This window comes from Moschus berezovskii, chromosome 15 (assembly GCF_049115385.1).
Source record: "Moschus berezovskii isolate FMDL1 chromosome 15, NW_MosBer_1.0, whole genome shotgun sequence".
In the NCBI taxonomy this organism is placed as follows: Eukaryota; Metazoa; Chordata; class Mammalia; order Artiodactyla; family Moschidae; genus Moschus; species Moschus berezovskii.
The window spans coordinates 30992611-31012995 of NC_142474.1; positions in this window are offsets into that span (position 1 = coordinate 30992611).

Genomic DNA, 20385 nt, shown 5'->3' on the forward strand with positions numbered 1-20385 from the left:
ACCTTTTCACTCTCCTCTTTCACTTTCATCAAGAGGCTTTTGAGTTCCTCTTCACTTTCTGCCATAAGGGTAGTGTCATCTGCATATCTGAGGTTATTGATATTTCTCCCAGCAATCTTGATTCCAGCTTGTGCTTCTTCCAGCCCAGCGTTCCTCATGATGTACTCTGCATATAAGTTAAATAAGCAAGGTGACAATATACAACCTTGACATACACCTTTTCCTATTTGGAACCAGTCTGTTGTTCCATGTCCAGTTCTAACTGTTGCTTCCTGACCTGCATACAGGTTTCTCAAGAGGCAGGTCAGGTGGTCTGGGATTCCCATCTCTTTCAGAATGTTCCACAGTTTATTGTGATCCACACAGTCAAAGGCTTTGGCATAGTCAGGGTGGGGACAACTAAACACAGAAACGGAAAGGAATATCTTCTGAAATTATCCCTGCCCCCCTGCCCTCTATGTCTTCCTCTCCCAGGAACCAACCCTAGAACTCTCATTCTTAAATCAGTTACCTTTTTTTAAAAAAAGAAATAAATTTTTCTTGTATGCTCAATGTAAGGCAAATAGAGCAAAGTGCTGACATTCACTAAATATGGGTAATAGTACAAGGGTGTTTGCAAAGTTACTCCCTGTGCATTTGAAATATTTCATATCGTGAACTATTTTAAGAATTATAAACTATGATTTTCATGAGAACCAGGACTTAATTTTATTCATTTCTATATCCCTACCACCCAGAACAGTGCCTGCCACCCAGTAGATATTCATGGATGAATTAATTCATTTGTGTTGAATAAATAATACATATTTAAAGTTTAAAAGTAGTAATGGTATTAATAGAAGAAAGATAGTTGGGATGGAAGCTTAGTCCAGTCAATAATAATAAAATCAAATATATATAAACAATTTTCCTTGTGACAAGCAGTGTTCTAGGTGCTTCATAAGAAACAGCTCATTTGATCCTCACATGAAACCTACAAGGTAGGTGATAATTTATTCTCATTCTAAGGGGAAACAGGCACAAGGAGGCTCAGTAACTTCTAGAGGAGCACACAGATCATGAAGTGGTACAGTCAGGACTAAACCAAGATAGCTGGCCCCTGGAACCTGTGTCTTTAATAATGCTACCCTGGGATCAGACATTGTGAGGCAGAATTCCAATTTCCCAACTGTGAAATGGGGGTTTGGGCAAAACACTCAGAAAGCCAGTGTTGCCAGGAAAGCCATGCCCCCACCCAGCCTCCCGCCCTCGCACCTTGGAGCACCTGGGAGAGGTTCATGCTCCTCTGCAGGGGCTTGGCCAGGGCCCGGTGTGTGACTTCGCAGGTCATCTTTGACAAGATATCTTGGCGGGACAGGGTCACCCACACCTTACTGGTGATGGAGTAATTGCCTTTGTTGTCGGTCACTAGGCGCTGAGCTGAGGCTGGATGCTCATCTCTGTCCTTCATCCAGGTGACTTTGAAGTCTGAGGAGCTGAAGGGACCAGTGGTGAAGTTGAAAGGCACTGGATTCTCAGGGGTTGTCTTGCGAGTCGGTCCCACCAGAGAGACGGAGGGCTGCCCACCTAGGAAAGAGATGGCTGTGACTGCATGCTGAGAGCCAGTGCATTCCGCTGCCACTGTGGTGTGTGTGGCCATGGGAACTAACTATGTATCCTGTCTGGTTCCAGCTCAGGGAAAGTACAAACAGATGCTAAAAAGTAAACAAGCAAATACAGAATTACAATTGGGCCTCAGTGATTTCAGTTCAGTTTAGTCGCTCATTCGTGTCCGACTCTTTGTAACCCCATGAATCACAGCACACCAGGCCTCCCTGTCCATCACCAACTCCCAGAGTCCACCCAAACTCATGTCCGTTGAGTCGGTGATGCCATCCAACCATCTCATCCTCTGTCATCCCCTTCTCTTGCCTTCAATCTTTCCCAGTATCAGAGTCCTTTCTAATGAGTCAGCTCTCCACATCAGGTGGCCTAAGTATTGGAGTTTCAGCTTTAGCATAAGTCCTTCCAATGAACACCCAGGACTGATCTCCTTTAGAATGCACTGGTTGGATCTCCTTGCAGTCCAAGGGACTCTCAAGAGTCTTCTCCAGCACCACAGTTCAAAAGCATCAATTCTTCGGCGATCAGCTTTCTTCACAGTCCAACTCTCACATCCATACATGACCATGAGAAAAACCATAGCCTTGACTAGATGGACCTTTGTTGGCAAAGTAATGTCTCTGCTTTTTAATGTGCTATCTAGATTGTTCATAACTTTCCTCCCAAGGAGCAACCATCTTTTAATTTCATGGCTGCAATCACCATCTGCAGTGATTTTGGAGCCCAGGAAAATAAAGTCTGACACTGTTTCCACTGTTTCCCCATCTATTTCCCATGAAGTGATGGGACCGGATGCCATGATCTTAGTTTTCTGAATGTTGAGCTTTAAGCCAACCTTTTCACTCTCCTCTTTCACTTTCATCAAGAGGCTTTTGAGTTCCTCTTCACTTTCTGCCATAAGGGTAGTGTCATCTGCATATCTGAGGTTATTGATATTTCTCCCAGCAATCTTGATTCCAGCTTGTGCTTCATCCAGCACAGCGTTTCTCATGATGTACTCTGCATATAAGTTAAATAAGCAGGGTGACAATATACAGCCTTGACGTACTCCTTTTCCTATTTGGAACCAGTCTGTTGTTCCATGTCCAGTTCTAACTGTTGCTTCCTGACCTGCATACAGGTTTCTCAAGAGGCAGGTCAGGTGGTCTGGTATTCTAGTCTCTTGAAGAATTTTCCACAGTTTATTGTGATCCACACAGTCAAAGGCTTTGGCATAGTCAATGAAGCAGAAATAGATGTTTTTCTGGAACTCTCTTGCTTTCTCCATGATCCAGCAGATGTTGGCAATTTAATCTCTGGTGCCTCTGCCTTTTCTAAATCCAGCTTGAACTTCACAGTTCACGTATTGCTGAAGCCTGGCTTGGAGGATTTTGAGCATGACTTTACTAGCGTGTGGGATGAGTGCAATTGTGTGGTAGTTTGAGCATTCTTTTGCATTGCCTTTCTTTGGGATTGGAATGAAAACTGACTTTTTCCAGTCCTGTGCCCACTGCTGAGTTTTCCAAATTTGCTGGCATATTGAGTACAGCACTTTTACAGCATCATCTTTTTAGGATTTGAAATAGCTCAACTGGAATTCCATCTCCTCCACTAGCTTTGTTCGTAGTGATGCTTCCTAAGGCCCACCTGACTTCACATCCCAGGATGTCTGGCTCTAGGTGAGTGATCACACCTTCGTGATTATCTGGATCATGAAGATCTTTTTTGTACAGTTCTTCTGTGTATTCTTGCCACCTCTTCTTAATGTCTTCTGCTTCTGTTAGGTCCATACCATTTCTGTCCTTTACTGTGCCCATCTTTGCATGAAATATTCTTTTGGTATCTCTAATTTTCTTGAAGAGATCTCTAGTCTTTCCCATTCTATTGTTTTCCTCTACTTCTTTGCATTGATCACTGAGGAAGGCTTTCTTATCTCTCCTTGCTAGTCTTTGGAACTCTGCATTCAGATGGGTATATCTTTCCTTTTCTCCTTTGCCTTTTACCTCTCTTCTTTTCATAGCTATTTGTAAGGCCTCCTCAGACAGCCATTTTGCTTTTTTGCATTTCTTTTTCTTGGGGATGGTCTTGCTCCCTGTCTCCTGTACAATGTCACAAACCTCCGTCCATAGTTCATAGGCACTCTATCAGATCTAGTCCCTTAAATCTAATTCTCACTTCAGTGATTTCAGGGAAACCCAAAGAGTGCTGACATAGAAAATGCCTGGAGGACTTCTTCTGGAAAGGCGGTCAGAAAAGGATTCCTGGAGGAGGTGACATTTTAAGTTGAAACTGAGAGGTTTGGTGAGGAATCAAGATTTCCATTTTGAACATAACCGAGAAGCCAAGAATCACTGCAAGCAGGCATGGCTGGGTCTTCTCCTCGGATCCTTCCCATTAACACCCCCTAAGTCTCCATCCTCTGCTTGTTTACCTCCAGGGACAGAGGGACTCTCTCCACTGGAGGCAGCTTCATCTGTCCTCACAAGTTAGGAGGATGACAGAGTACTCTTGCTCCTCACCCAGGATCTATCTCCTGGAGTCATCCTGACAACTGCAGGACTAGACTCTTCCCTCCCCATCAGGACAGCCTACAGAGAACTGAGCGCAGGGACCTCTTGGAGTCTTTGCTCCATTCCCTGAGCCTCCACTTTGAGTGAGGATGTGACTTGGATGCTGAGGGGGACACTGAGATGTGTCAGACAGGACTCCTGCCCTGGAGGAACAAATGGTCAGGTATGTGTTGGAGGAAAGGGCAAATAAACCAGCAGTGACAGCACAGGGGATGGAGGGCAGCTCAGGAGGCTGTGGGAGCCTGTCCCCTCGGCACTCAGCTCTGCATCGTGCTCTCCTCTGAGTAGATCCCACTGATAATCATCTTCCCTCCTGCACACTGCACCCTGTGGATTATAAACATTTCCAGGGCTGTGTGTTCATTTTCAACTGCATCCCAGCTGTGGGAGGATGGTGTTATCAACCCCACTTTCCAGAAGAAGGAACTGAGATTCAGAGAGGTTTAGTGAGTTGCACAAGGTCACAATGCCTCTGAATGACTAAGGATGGATGTTAAGCATGTCCATCTGACTGCGGGTCCAGCACTCTCTGGATGGATGGATGTCAGAGGCTCCATCATTTGGGGGCTCTCTGTCCCTCTGTCTTTGCACCCCCACACCCTCTCTGAGCTAGATCCGATAGCCACTCAGACCAGAGCTGACATCAGGGATACTAGGTAGTGCGGGGCTTCTCTTTCATCCCCTGACCTTACCCCAGACCCTTCCCCTCCCTTCACATCTTTCTCCTCCTGCCCCCAAAGCTCCCCTCACCCCCACTACCCACAAGGTCCACACTAAGGAAAAGACAGGAAAGAGTACCCTAGCAGGCAGGCAAACAGCTCAGCTAAGCCTTCCCTGCAGCAGAGTGGCTGGGTTGGGTAATTTCCGCCCATACTGAGGGTCTCTCTGGGCAGTGCTCAGGCTCACCTGTGACTCCCAGCAGGAGGGTGAGTAGGAGGGCACTCAGCACCTGCCCAGGGGTAGCAGTCATGGCAAGAGGTGCCCAGCGTCCCTAGAAGGTGGTGGCTCCAAGTGCTGGATATGGCTCCAAGCCCTGGATGAGCCACTGCCTGGTCTCCTGACAGCCTGGGGTGGACCTCGCAGTTCCTAACCACCCGCCCACCCCCAGGCCTGGAGCAGGGGTTTGAACCACAGTGAGAGAAGTGGTCACTGTGGCCCACATCCCCTTCCAAACCCCAAACCCTCAGGGAAGCCTGAGGTCTCCAGTGGGAGGCGTGTGCTCTCTCTGGCCCGGGTGCTAACTCTCATGCTCGCACACAGGACCCACGAAAGGAGCCACCTGGGACCCCATTCAGAGCTAGGAGGAGGAAGAAAAGAACTCTTCACTGCACCCCTTCCAGATGGCTCGGCAGGGACTAAGGGGCAGCACCATCCATGGTGAGTGTGGTGTTGATAGTACACTGGTTGGAGGGCTGGCATTTGGAAGCGGCCTAGTTTGAACTGGACTTTCTACAGGGTCTGACACAGTAACTTTTTCCTAAAAGTGTCATGAAATTATTCATCCCTCGTCACCCATTCATTCAACATGTGTCCAAAAACAGGAAGTGTCCAAAAACAGCGGGCTCTGCCAAAGAGACGAAGGGAGACAGGCAGAAGAAATGTGACCGAACCGATGTGAGAGCAGCAGTCAGACATAAATAAAACCAGTTCAGGATGACACTCGTGCGTAGTTCAGACAGTTCAGTGAAGTGGTCACACCAGCCCCTGGACCTCGGTCAAACCTGGGCCTCCATTTCCTCGTCTATAGCAGGAGGCACTGAGCCTGCCTGGCACCGAGTCTAATGCACATAAGGTCTAAGATGCTAGGCACGTAATAGGAGCTAAATGTGAATTTCCATCCTAAGAAACGTGATCCCTCATCTCCACGCTCTTCACGCTAGTTCTGCCTGTTACACCTCCACATGCCTTTCTGCTCTCAGCTCAGTTCTGTCCCCAGAAACACTGTGTGAGCCAGGTAGGGAGCTTTAGACTTTCTAGTCTTCACGTTCAAAAAGTAAAAAGAAACAGGTGAAGTTAATTTTAACAAATACATTCTATTTAACTCAACATCTATAATTGGACCATTTCAACATGTAATAATATTTAAAAAGTGGTATTATTACCTTGTTTTTTCCTTTAGCCTTTGAAATTTTTGTTAGTTACAGTAGTCCAAGCTTCCCTAGGGGCTGAGACAGTAAAGAATCCGCCTGCAATGCGGGAGACCTGGGTTGGGAGGATTCCCTGGAAAAGGGAATGACAACCCACTCCAGTATTCTTGCCTGGAGAATTCCATGGATAGAAGAGTCTGGCAATCTACAGTCCATAGGATCGCAGAGTCGAACACCACTGAGCAACTAACACACACACACACGTGCGCGCGCACACACACACACACCAAGTCCTTCCTAAACAATAAAGTTGTGATTAACAAAAGCCGTATGTATTATACTGTTTCTGTTTTTAAACTTAATTAACAGTAAATCCAGTTAAAACTTCAGTTTCTCCTAGCACTGGCTGGGCTCAGCTGCCACACTGGACAGCAGAGGCTTGGGTGAAATGTTCTTTCCTCTGGAAAGCCCTCCTGCCCTGAAGCTGAGGTACTTCTCTGGCATTTATCACAGCTCTGATTGAATTTTTAACTGGCAACCAGTTGCATAATTTCCCCATTAGACAGGAAGCTCTGCAAGGACAGGGGCCTTGTTCTTGTTCACCACTGCAAGTGACAAGATCAGAGCAGGTGCTCAATGCCTGTCGGCTGGATAAAAGGGCGGGTGGAGGGATGGGTGGATGTTTGAATAAATCAGCAAAGAGGGACTGTGAACCATGGGCATCAGGAAAAGGAGGAAGCACTACCACAGAGAAAGCAGAGACGGCTTCCTGGAGGAAGTGACTTTGCCTTCAAGGGCCCCTGCATCTGCCCTTCCGCTTTAGTCACGCCACCTGCATGGCCAGGGCTGGGCTGCAGGGTCTGGGTAGCCAAGGGCCTCCTGCTTCGTGAGGCTTAAAGAGAAGTGGGGAGATCGGAGTCCTCTGGGAGATGGTCTGAGGAGTGCCAAGGTACCCACAGGGCTCACCCAGGCTGGACCACATGCCCATTGGGGGAGGCTCAGTTTCCTCTGAGTGGAGCCAAGTCAGTCTTCTTCCTGATTCCAGCACCCAGGACACGGCTATCCCCCAAGCTGCAAGCTCCACCACCTAGGGGGTCCTCCTAGGGGCCTCGATGTGAGTAGGGGCCTCGTTGTGAGTGTGGGCCCCAGTCCTGGCCTAATGGTCCCTAAAGTCCAAACTTTTGCTTCAATCTTTCGCTCTCAACACAGGTTGGAGGGGCTCAGACTAGTGTGAACAGCCACTCATGTCACACTGCCACCCCTAAAGACACTGCTCTGTCTCTCCTGAAGACAGTCACCTGACTCCTTGAGAGCAGGGACACTTTTCTTGTCCGCTGACACCCTGTCTGAGTGTTCAGTGTTCAGCACAGCTCCTGATACAGAATGGCCTGTGAGAACACATGTTTGCTGAATCAATTCATTCCCTTAGTTTCTTCACTCCTACAACTCAGTAGAGTGCCAACTGTGCCAAGTGCCCTACAAGGCACCAAGCAACTGAGCAGGACAGGTCTCCACCTTCAAGGAAGCTACAGTCTAGAAGGAAGGCTGAAAACAAAGGAGCCAATGTGCAGTGTGATGTCAGGAAAGGTAGCACTATGTGATGTGAAAGTCGCTCAGTCATGTCTGACTCTTTGCCACCCCAAACTATAGAGTTCATGGAATTCTCCAGGCCAGAATGCTGGACTGAGTAGCCTTTTCCTTCTCCAGGGGATCTTCCCAACCCAGGGATGGAACCTGCATTGCAGGTGGATTCTTTACAGACTGAGCTATCAGGGGAGCCCTTAGCACTATGAAGCAAAGTAAAGAAGGTGGTGGGGAGAGAGAGTGAGGGCGTGTGTTTGGGACAGTGCAGAGGAAGACCAGACTCCGGGGGAAGGGGCATGTAAGCTGAGACCTGGTCGTAGGGAGAAGGGGCCTTGGGGGACCTGGGGGAACAGAAGGATGCACCCTGCATGGCGTGAATTGGGCTTCTGGCCAACAGTAAGGTCACTGGCAGAGGGAGGGGCAGGCAATCATGAGAGAAACCACAGGGCCTGACCTCGTAGGTCATAGTAAAGAGGTGGGATTGCAATCCGTGTGCAACACACTGGTGGGCTGAGAGCAGAGGTGTGGGAGGATCCAATTTGTAAATTAAAGGCCACTCTGGTGGCCATAGTGAGGATGGAGAGGAGAGGCTCAGGGAGGAGGCAAGGGAGGACAGGAAGCAAGAGGCCACTGCAGTTGGGGACAGTCAGACACAGGAGTCTGGAGCCTGGGGGAGAAAGAGGGATGGTGGGGACAGGGGATAGAAACTGGCAAGTTGTAAATAAATAGTCAGCATACTGTATAGGATGAGAGCAACTTTAGAAAGGACTGAGAGGAAAGTGGGGGAGGGCCGCAGGGCTCAGGCTGTGATCTGGCTCTGCCACCAATTCCCAGGGTGACCTTGGGCCGGCTCGCTGCGCTCTCAGATTCTATAGCTGGGCACAGATGGGTTTGGGCCAAGTGATCTCGAAGGACCCTGTTCCTTGAATATTCACGGGCCTGGTTTCATTTCCTGCACTCTGGAGTCCCAGCCCAGGCCCAGGCCTCTTTCACACTGTGTTTGCTGAGCCTGCCTCCCAGGCAAAGCTCCAGGACTGGTAATGGTGGGTGTCTAAACCCTGCAATTGCCCAGGGCCTGTGCTCACAGGGCTCATACTTGATTTACTGCTCTGCTGTCGCCGTCTTGAAACACTTAATTCTTTTGGAACATGGGGCCCTGCATTCTCAGTTTGCACAGGGCTCTGCTGATTATGTGGCCTGTCCAGTCACATGCCCCTGGCCTCCTGGGGTGAGGGGAGGCAAACATCCCAGAGGTTTCAGGCATGATGCAGAGGGTAGCAGGCGTCTCAAGTTGCTACGTATAAGGACCAACTGAGGGCCCTCCTTGGACCCTTCTGTATCATCCAGTCCCTGACATCACTAGCGCCACCTTCCCACCACCTCTCCAGGCTCATTGACATGCCATAAATCCCAACAACTTCTCTCTTCCGGGAACTGAAGAATTCAGCCACTACGGATGGATTGACTCTAGTGACCCCAGCCCTATGAAAGCAAACAAACACAATAGTGGGAGATGATGGGTGAAGACCAAGGTCTTAACCCCCAAAAGTGGCTTTGATGATAGATTTTTAGGCTCCATGCACTTAGGTAGGGCACATGTGTGGGAGCAGGGGAAGAAAGTGAAACCCAGTGATGTGAGGTGACTGCTTGATACCAGCAAGCGGAAGGGAACCAAAGAGGAAGTGACTGGGGCTCGTTTCACTTGAGAAAAAGAAGGACTTTCTAACAATAATGCTGTTCAGCAATGAAGCCTCAACTTCAGGTGGCCACTTCCCTTCCCAGGGGTTTAAGTATAGAACTCATGTCAGGGATGAAGATTCTGGTTGAGCAGCTCGATTGAAGAAATGTTTTTCAAACAATGTTGTTGTTCAGTTGCTCAATCGACTCTTTGTGACCACGTGGACTGCAGCCAGGTTTCCCTGTCCATCACCATTTCCCAGAGCTTGCACAAACTCAAGTCCATTGAGTCAGTGATGCCGCCCAACCACCTCGACCTCTGTTGTCCCCTTCTCCTGCCTTCAGTCTTTCCCAGCATCAGGGTCTTTTCAAATGAATCAGTTTTTCCCATCAGGTGGCCAAAGTATTGGAGCTTCAGCTTCAGCATCAGCCCTTCCAATGAATATTCAGGGTTAATTTCCTCTAGGATTGACTGATTTGATCTCCTTGCTGTTCAAGGGAATCTCAGGAGTCTTCACCAACACCACAGTTCAAAAGCATCAGTTCTTCAGCGCTCAGCCTTCTTTATGGCCCACCTCTCACATCTGTACATGACTACTAAAAACCATAGCTTGGACTATAGGGACATTTGTAGGCAAAGTAATGCCTCTGCTTTTTAATATGCTGTCTAGGTTGGTCACAGCTTTTCTCCCAAGGGGCAAGCGTCTTTTAATTTCATGGCTGCAGTCACCATCTGCAGTGATTTTGGAGCCCAAGAAGATAAAGTCTCTCACTGTTTCCATCATTTCCCCATCTATTTGCCATGAAGTGATGGGACCAGATGCCATGATCTTAGTTTTCTGAATGTTGAGTTTTAAGCCAGCTTTTTCACTCTCCTCTTTCACCTTCAACAAGAGGTTCTTTAGTTTTCACTTTCTGCCATAAGGATGGTGTCATCTGCATATCTTTTATTGATACTTTTCCCAGCAATCTTGATTCCAGCTTGTGCTTCACCCAGCCTGGCATTTCCCATGATGTATTTTGCATGTAAGTTAAATAAGCAGGGTGGCAATATATAGCCTTGATGTACTCCTTTCCCAAGTTGGAACTAGTCCGTTCTTCCATGTCTGGTTCTACCTGTTGCTTCTTGACCAGTATACAGGTTTCTCAGGAGGCAGGGAAGGTGGTTTGGTATTCCCATCTCTTGAAGAATTTTCCACAGATTGTTGTGATCCACACAGTCAGAGACTTTAGTATAGTCAATGAAGAAGAAGTAGATGTTTTTCTGGAATTTTCTTGCTTTTTTGATGATCCAGTGGATGTTGGCAATTGGATCTCTGCTCTTTCTAAATTTCAATTTCAATTGGAAATTTTCTAATTTCAATTGGTTCCTCTGCTTTTTCTAAATCCAACTTGTACATCTGGAAGTTCTCAGTTCATGTACTGTTGAAACCAAACTTGAAGGATTTTCAAACCATCTACCATAAAGAATTCATAGGTCATGAAATTAATGTGGTGGACATAATCCAGCATTTTTTAATGGAAAAGAAGAAGGAAGAAGATGATGGGGAGTGGATGGGAAGGGAGAAGAAATAAATATCGGGGTTTATGCTACATAGTTAGGGAAAGTATTCTTTCTTAAAACTTAGAGTGTGTGTGTGTGTGTGCGCGCGCGCACGCACATGAGCTCTGGATGGCAGTATAAAGTGTATTACTAACTGTGGGTGGTCGTCAAAAAGATTGAAAGCCTCAGGAAGTTGATCTCTAAGATCCTTTCTACTTTGTAGTTATGTGAGGCAAGGTTTTTAGATTTTATGGATGAAATTATGAGACTAGGATTCTAAGATTCATTTATTTCTTTTTCATCCATTTACTTCACATGTAGTTAATACCTCTTCTACGCCATGCTGGGTGCTAGGGAAAAAGAGATTATAATCAGCTTCTGCCCTCAAGTCAAGTGATGGAGACAGACGTTTAAACAGATACTTATAATGCAGCATGGTAAGTGTCTCAGCAAGCACTTAGCTGAGGTTGGTACATATTTCACCCAGTCCTATGAGGGAGGTGCTTTTCTCAGCACCATTTTGCAGATGAGGAAAAAGTCAAGGTCAGATGGTTATATGAAAAGCTCATCAAGGTCCCCCAACAGAGCCATAATTTGAACTCAAGGCCTCTTGTGTGCAGAGCTGTATTTTTAACCACTGGTCTGTGGTAGAGAGGGCAGGAGTGCGGGTGTGAAGTCTCAGGGAGGAAGGGACTGGCTGGAGCAGCTGGGGGGGCATGAGGGAGAGGTCAGGACAAGTGTCATAGCACAGGAGACACTTAGTTATGTTTTGAAGGAAGAATAAGAGTTTGATAGCTTATGAGGTGAGAAAAAATGCATTCATTTTCTCAACAGACAGCCCAGAAACCATGCTGAGAATAGGAAAGAGTGTGGGATTTAGAGCAGGCAAATTTGGTTTGAATTTTCATTACAGTGTTTGCTAGCTGTGTGACACTGAGCAAGTCACTTAACCTCTCTGGCCTCCATTTCTTCTAAATCAAGGTTATCATGTACCTGATGCATCTGGGCTTTCCAGTGGTTCAGTGGTAAAGAATCAGCCTGCAGTGTAGGAGATGTAGGTTCGATCCCTGGGTTGGGAAAATCCCCAGGAGGAGGGCATGGCAAGCCACTCCAGTATTCTTGTCTGGAGAATCCCATGGACAGAGGAGCCTGACGGGGTACGGTCCATGGGGTCGCCAAGAGTTGGACATGACTAAGCAACTTAGCATGAACGCACATGATGCATCTAAGCATTAGCACAATAGGAGCTTTGTGTTGATTACAACCCATTGCTGAGATTTCCTTGAGTTTGAATCCTAGCTCTGCACTTACCCTCTGGGTTACCCTGGTCAAGTTGCTAACCCCTTCGTAACCCAGTTTCTTCATCCTTAAAATGGGAATAATACCACATAAGTTTATGAAAATAAATCAATACATGTGAAGTGCTTAGAAGAGTATCAGGCACAAATCAGGTGCATGGTAGGAATTGGCTACTGTTAATACTCCCATATGCTACACATGTGCTAAGACCTTTATAATTTTATTCATTAATTAGATTAACAAATGATTGTTGAAGTGCTGCCATGTTTCAGGCAATGCTCAAAGTGTACCAGGGAATCTCAATTAGTTTACCACGTGTCTGGACACAGAGCTTGTTTTCAGCGGGGAGTAGGAGGGGGAATAAGATCTGGATGGGAGGTGTGATGGGGTGGGAAATGGGGCTGGAGGGGTGGAAAGGGCCAGGTAATGAAAAGTGTTTTATGTCATGTCATCCTGTAAGCAGTTGAGAGCCCATGGAGATTTTCAATCTGGGGAATTTTTATTCTTAGAATTTATGCTTCCCTAGTTGCAAAACTCTGAGTCTATGCCAAAGTCTTTATGATTCCAAGATTATAGTCCTTTGAATTTTGTGACCCTTAATATATTTTACTTGCTTTGGTAGATTGATATAAAAAAATGGTCACAATAGGGACTTCTGGTTTCAGCGCCAACATGTAAAGAACTTGAAAGTCATTACTTCTGTCTTTACAACAAGAAGAGAGAAGCTGAAAATCAATGGCTTTTCTTGAGTCTATCACAGACATGAGCCTGCAGGGCAAACACCACCCAAAAATATGGGGAGTCACGTGTACTCAGTGAGATATGGCACCCAAGACTGGCTTACCCAAGCAATGTTATGAGTTGGTAGAACACTTAAGGAGTAATTGTGATGAACTGCTGAAGGCTGAGTGTGGGCTAACACAAGAGTGAGAAGCTTCTGAAGACTCCAGTCATGGGGGTGGGGAAGACCTAGTATTTTTGCAGATTTTTCCTCTACAGATTTTTCCTCCAGGAATATCACCAGGCTCTAATGGAAAGGATCCGAGAGAATTCCCCAGGTAACTCTGGTAAAAGAAGGTAAAGAGCAGTCATGGTGATGCCCTTCTGGATCCTTCTCCCTAATCTCCAGAGTAGAGGATTATGCCAGAGAGCAATTCTGAGACTTCAACCCCGCTCAGGCAAAAGGAACTCTGCAGTGCTCCAGCCCTCTCCAGCCTTCCTGTTTCACCTAAGGGGGAAAATGTATGTGTATATACACAACAGAGGAGGTAGGCTGGGATGTTGCACCTGGGTAGGGAAGGGACCAGAAGCAGCGGGATGGCAGGAGCTTTGCCTCTGGAAGAGGAACAGCAACACTTGTAAAGGTCATACCCCTGAGATGAGATGTAAGCCCACAAAAAGACTGAGGCTTAAATGTAAGATGAGGGAATGCCTTCCCTCCACCCTGCTCTACTACCACCACACCAGTAAGGCTCCAGTATAAATAAGCACAGCGGATTACAGCTGAAAGAGTGTTACCAAGGGCTGCAAGACACAGATTCTCTAAGGAGACATTCAAAGAGATGCTCCAGATCCAAAAGGGAGGAGAAAACAAGGACACAAAGGACCATGAAGCCCCAGGTACATAAAGCTACAACAAGCATTAAATGTGGCCCAAGTCCTGGCGATAATTAATGTCAATCCTCACACTAAAGGTCTGTATTTATTATTCTCTACAATATGTGCAATTGTCAACAAAAATTTATGACACGATTGCTCTAACAAATTACCACAGGCTTGGTGGCTTAAAACAATGGAAATTTATTCTCTTACTCTTCTGGAAGCCAGAGACTCAAAATCAGCATCACAAGGCTGAAATCAAAATACCACAAGGCTGAGCTCCCTTCCTTGCCTTTCCCAGCTTCCAGCAGTTGCCGGGATTCCTTGGCTTGTGGCTGAAAGACTCTAATCACTTTCTGCACGGTCACATCACCCTCTCCTCTTCTTCTCTCTGTACCAGATTTCCCTCTGCCTATCTCATAAGGATGCATGTGGTTGCACTTAAAGTCCACCTGGATAATCCAGAATAATCTTCGTATCTCAGGATCCATTATTTAGCCTATCACATATGCCAAAAGGCAAGAAAAAATTATAGGTTGAAGAGACAAAACAATCACTAGAAGCAGACTCAGATTAACCCACGTTGAAATTATCAGGCAGGGAATTTAAAACAATTACAAATAATATGTTAAAGATTCTCATGGAAAGACATTTTCCAAGATATCATATGTGCTTAGTTGCTCAGTCGTGTCTGACTCATTGCAACCCCATGGACTGTAGCCTGCCCGGCTCCTCCATCCTGAGGACTCTCCAGACAAGAATATTGGAATGGGTAACCATTCCCTTCTCCAGGGTATCTTCTAGACCCAGGGATCAAACCCAGTCTCATGCATTGCAGGTGGATTCCTTACCATCTGAGCCCCTGGGAATGCCCAAGATACCGTATATTAGACCACAAAAGAAGTCAACACATCTTAAAAGATTGAACTTATATGGAGAAAAGATGGTTTTTTAAAACTCTTGCTGGAATAATTAGATGTCCATATGCAAAAAAGTAAAAGATTCCTAACATAGACCTTATACCTTACATGAAAAGTAACTAAAATGAACTCACACTAAATCATAGATCTAAATGTAGAGCACTAAACAACAAAACTCTGGAAAAAAAAGATAGAAAATCTGATTTACTTTGGGTTTGATGATAAGTTTTTAGACACAATACCAAAAATGCAATCCACAAAAGAAAAAAATGGACAAGATGGACTTTGTTAACATTTTTTTCTGTAAAAGATAAAGTGAAGAGGATGAAAAGACAGGGCACAGACTGAGTAAATATTGGCTAATCACATATCTGATAAAAGAATCATATCCACAATATGCAAAGAACTTCTAAAAATCAACAATAAGACAACAAACAACCTGACTTAAAAATGGGAAAGAGATATGAACAAACACCTCACCAAGGAAGATATACAAGTGGCAAGTAAACATATGAAAAGATTCTTAGCATCACTTGTCATTAAGGAAATGCCAGCTAAAATAAAAGGTAAATTGAAACAACTATTACATACCTATTAAAATGATCACATTCCAAAAAAATCTGGCAATATCATGTCCTGATGAACATGCAGAAGAGCAGAGACCCTTACCCACATTGGTGGGAATGAAAAATGGTACAAGTACTTCAGAAGACAGTTTGGCAGTTTCTTGTAAATCTAATCATATATTCACCATATGATGCAGCAATTGCACTCCTAAATATTTACCCAACTGATTAGAAATGTTATGTACACACAAAAACCTTCATACAAATATTTATAGCAGATTTATATTCTTAAAAAAGCTGGAAGCAACTAAGAAGTTCTTTAATAAGTGGATGGATAAACAGTGGTACATCCACACTCTGGAATCCTCCTTAGCAACCTAAAGGAACAAGCTATTAGACAGAGAATAGACTTGTGATTGCCAAGGGGGAAGAGAGATGGGGTAGGGATAGACTGGGAATTGGAGGTTAGTAGATGCAAACTGTTACATATATATTCAATATCCTGAGGTAAAGCATAATGGAAAAGAATATTTAAAAATATATATATGTATAAATGAATCTCTTTGCTGTACTTTCATGTAAGGCAGAAATTAACACAACATTGTAAATCAACTATACTTCAATTAAAAAGAAAAGGAACAAGCTGTTAATCCACACAGCAGTATGGATGAATCTTAAATGCATGTTGCTAAGTGAAAGAAGTCAGACTCAAAATGTTACCTAATGTTTGATTCCATTTATATGATTAAAAAAAGGGCAAAACTATAGAGATGAAAAATAGATCTGTGGCTTCCAGGGACTGGAGAGAGGGAGATGACTGACCAGGTGAAGTACGTGGATATTTTAGAGCTGTGAAACGATTCTGTCTGACATTGTAGTGATAGGTACACGATCATCCATTTGTCAAAACTCATAGGAGTTTCCAGCACAAACAGTGAATCTGAATGTATGCAAATTTTATAAAGGAATCTAACTACATTACAAATGTATGACATAAACTCACTGAAGGGTGTGGGGAACAGACATGCCAACATAAATAACTCTAGAAATAACTGAAAACAAGAAAACTAAAGACCGAAAGAACTGTCCACAGCATTGTACTTTTATTGGTAAAGTTACACTTCATGAGAGCGTGGGCTGGCAATTCTGAAACTCCCGTTTATGTGCACTAGAATTGAACAATGAAATAAATAGATGGCAGATGGTGGGAGCCAGGTTTCTTACCGCTGAAGTGGGGATGGGGAGCCTACAGATAAGCAAGGAGAGAAGAACAGAATGAACTGTATGAATGAATTCATGTTGGAGACATTAGCATGAACTCATGAACATTAGCATGGATGTTTAGCTTAACACAATGCTAATGGATAGATGCAGAAATAACTATAGTTATGGGCACACACAGGCTCCCGTCACCTGCTTGTATTTCCTAGTTCTGTCCACTGAGAGTGGCCGCAGGTAGCAACAAGCACGCTCAGCACTCAGATCTTGGCTTCTAATACCACTCTTAATAAAAGGAACTGGATTCCTTGGAGAAACTACGCTGATATAATATACAATGGAATAAACAAATAGCAGAAGAATTCCAAATAACTTATGTAGATTCTGCCTCCTCAAAGAGATAGAGAATAACTCTCCCTCTCTTAAGTGTGGGCTGTGCATAGTGATGTCTCACAGAGAATAACATGGAAAGGGAAAAAGAGTGATGTCCCAGTGGAGAAAGCTGGCAAACACTATCTCAGACAGGTGACTAAAATTAACATCATTAATGATTAGTGATGCTGATGGCATGTTCTCTTGATATACTGTGCTAAGAATGATGCTTCGCCTCTGAGGTCCTCTTCCTGAAACCTCATAGCTCCATTCTAATCATGGGGAAAATACCCAACACCTAAACTGAGGGATAATCTACAGAAAGTCTGACCAGCACGTCTCAAAATCATAAAAGTCATCAAAAACAAAGAAAGTTTGAGAAACAGTCATAGCCAAGAGAAACCTAAGACGGCATGATGATTAATTGTAATATGACATTCTGGATGGGATCCTGGAACAGAAAAAAGTACTAAGAAAAACTAATGAGATCTGAATAAAGCATGGAGTTGAGCTAATAATAATGTGTCAATATTGGTATCGGTATTAGCTGTGACAAATGTATCACAGTAATACCAGATGTTAACAATAGGGGAAGTTGTGTGTAGGGGTATATAGGAACTCTCTGTACTATCTTCACAACTTTCTGTAAATCTAACCATTATAAAATAAAAATATTAATTTAAAATTAAAAAATAATTTTTAATAACCACAATAGTTCATGTCCCTGCATCATACTCTTCACAATGTGACTTTGCTGCTCCTCCCTTGGAGAAATGTTTTTCATTTCCCCATTTCTTAAATCTGGCCTATGACTTGCTTGGACCAACAGCATATGATGGAATGTAATGCCAGTCACGGAGTTTCCAGATTCTTCACATGCTGCTGAATGATGAGAGACATGTTCCAGGCGCCCTTTTACCCCAGCTGATAACCAGCCAACTACCAGACACGTGACTGAGCTCATTCTTCCTAGATTAGCCAGCCCCCAGCAAGACCCACCCTCTGATCCAGACAGAAGAGCCAACACAAAATTAGTCCAGCCTGACCTAGCCACCAGTGATCCATATGACCAATAACAAAAGCTTTTTGTTTAAAGCTGTTTGTTATGCATCAATAGCTGAGTGATTAACTCATGCACAACAGTGTTTATACAAGATTATTGTTGTAACATGATTACTAAAGATTGGGAACAATTTAAAGGCTTGTCAATAGAAGACTGATTAAATAATTATAAGATCAGACAATGGAATATTATGCAGCTGTTCAAAAGAATCAGGCAGTTCTACATGAATCAATACGGATCAAATCCCATGATACATTTTTACATGAAACAGCTACATACAAAAGAATATATGGAGGAAGCTACTGATCCTGTAAAATATTTGTATTTGCATAGACTTTCTGCTGGAGGTTACACAAGAAACATGACAACGGCTCCCTTTAGGAAGAGGAACTGGATGGCAGGGGAACAAGAGTAGAAGGTAAGAATTCCTTTTCACTCTACAGTCTTTTTTTATCTTTGGAATCGTGTAAATGTGTTGTCTATTCAAAAATAAATAAAAACAGAATAAAAAAAAAAACTCCCGTGCTTTTCAAATTCAGTCTTTTATTCTCTTTTTCCAGGATTTCTGAGAGATCCAGCAGGACCACAAACAGCAGAGAGAGAACCAGGCTGTATTTTCTCCCTCCGGCTTCCAGAGAGCCTCCACCACGTGCTAAGTGAAGCTTGCTTCTCTGGTTCCCTTGTTTGCCAGCTTCACCGGGTCTGCACAACCCTGCCTGCCACTAGAGGGCAGCCTGAGGCTTCCTTCCTGGCAGGGAACCGTGGAGGGATCATGGGCTGCTCTGAATAGCGCGCTGTCTCCAAAGGAGGCTTTCTGTATTAAATAATTATAACAATAGTAGTAATAATAATAATGAGTTTCAACTAGGCCGAAAAGCGTCCCAGAACCTCACCCCAGGCACCGGACCAGCCAGCCATTACTCTTCAGTTCACAGGAAGCCTGCACATCTTCCGGGGTTTGGGGGTGGGGAGGGAGCACGAGAGAAGAGCGCATCTTTACTGGCTCTGTAAAAACCCTGCGGGGATCTGGATCTTTAGGTTGCTAAAAACTGACTCTAAGGAGATCTGGAGGGTTTGCCACTGACTCCCTGTAAACTGGAAGTGGTGACTGTAAGAATTAATTAAGCACTTAATTTATGACAGTGACTGAGTCAAACTAAGCATCCTACAAACTATTCCATCCCCATTTTACAGATGAGGAAGCTGTGGCCTCAAAAGACAAAATAACTTGCTCCTGACTACACAGATGGCAGTGTGGGCCGGAGTAAGATTTGAAGCCAGGTTTCCCTGGCTCCCGAACCCTTGCTGTTTATGACTTGCCTCCGAGAGCAGCGGCTGGGTGGGATTTGCAAAGAGATGGCTGAGAAACAGCGTGGGGAGGGACATCCGAGCCCATATTCACTGAGCCCCTCCTAGGTGCCAGGCGCGCATCCTTCGGGTAGGCTGCGTTCTCCTGAGGTTAGGCCTTGTTCACGCTTGCACTCTTTAGCACGAAGGAGCCAGCGGGGGCCAAGACCTGGAGGGAGACCCTGGGGTAGATACCCCAGGGGCAGTTCGTCCGCTCCAGGGTTCCCGCGCCTCCGCAGAATACAAACGAGTTGACAGGAGCCTGTCCTGTGCGGTCTGAGGAGGGGTGTCCGCTGGGCGTGGGAGCGCAAACAGGCAGTCTCAGCAAACGCAGCTCTTGTTCTCATGCAAATACCTGCGTTCGGCACGGGGAACAAGAGGATGGGACCGCAGCTGATGCGGGCTGCAGGCGGCTCTCCCGCATTCCCTTCTGTGGGGCCTTGAAAGACCTAAGCGCTGGGAACCAAAGCGCCGGCGCCGCCGAACTCCGCGCTGGGCCGCCCTGCGCTGGGGGCATCTCAGTGCCGGCCTGCAAGAGGGGCCGCCGAGAGAGCCGGGCAGTTTGCTGGGCTCTCCCGCGCAGGCCCTGGCTCCCGACCCTCTATCCCTGCCTCAGCTTCCCCATCTGCACAGGGAGATGTTCAGAAGGGCTGGGCACAGTGCCTGCTCCTTGCTGGAATCCTTTTATCCAGGCACAAGGAGGCGTTTGCCTTTCAGAGAGAGAAGAGAGGCAATAAGCAAGTAAAGAAATAAACAGACAAGATAATTTCAAATAACAAGTGCTAATAAAATGGAAAAAACAAATAAAGTGCTAGTGCAGGCTTCTGTTCTAAATGCTATAAATATGTGTGTTTGCTCCTCCAATCTCACAACAGACCTAAGAGACAGATTATTACCCCATTTCACAGATGGGAAAATGGAGGTTGAATCAACTATTCAAGGAAAACGAGAGGTTGAAC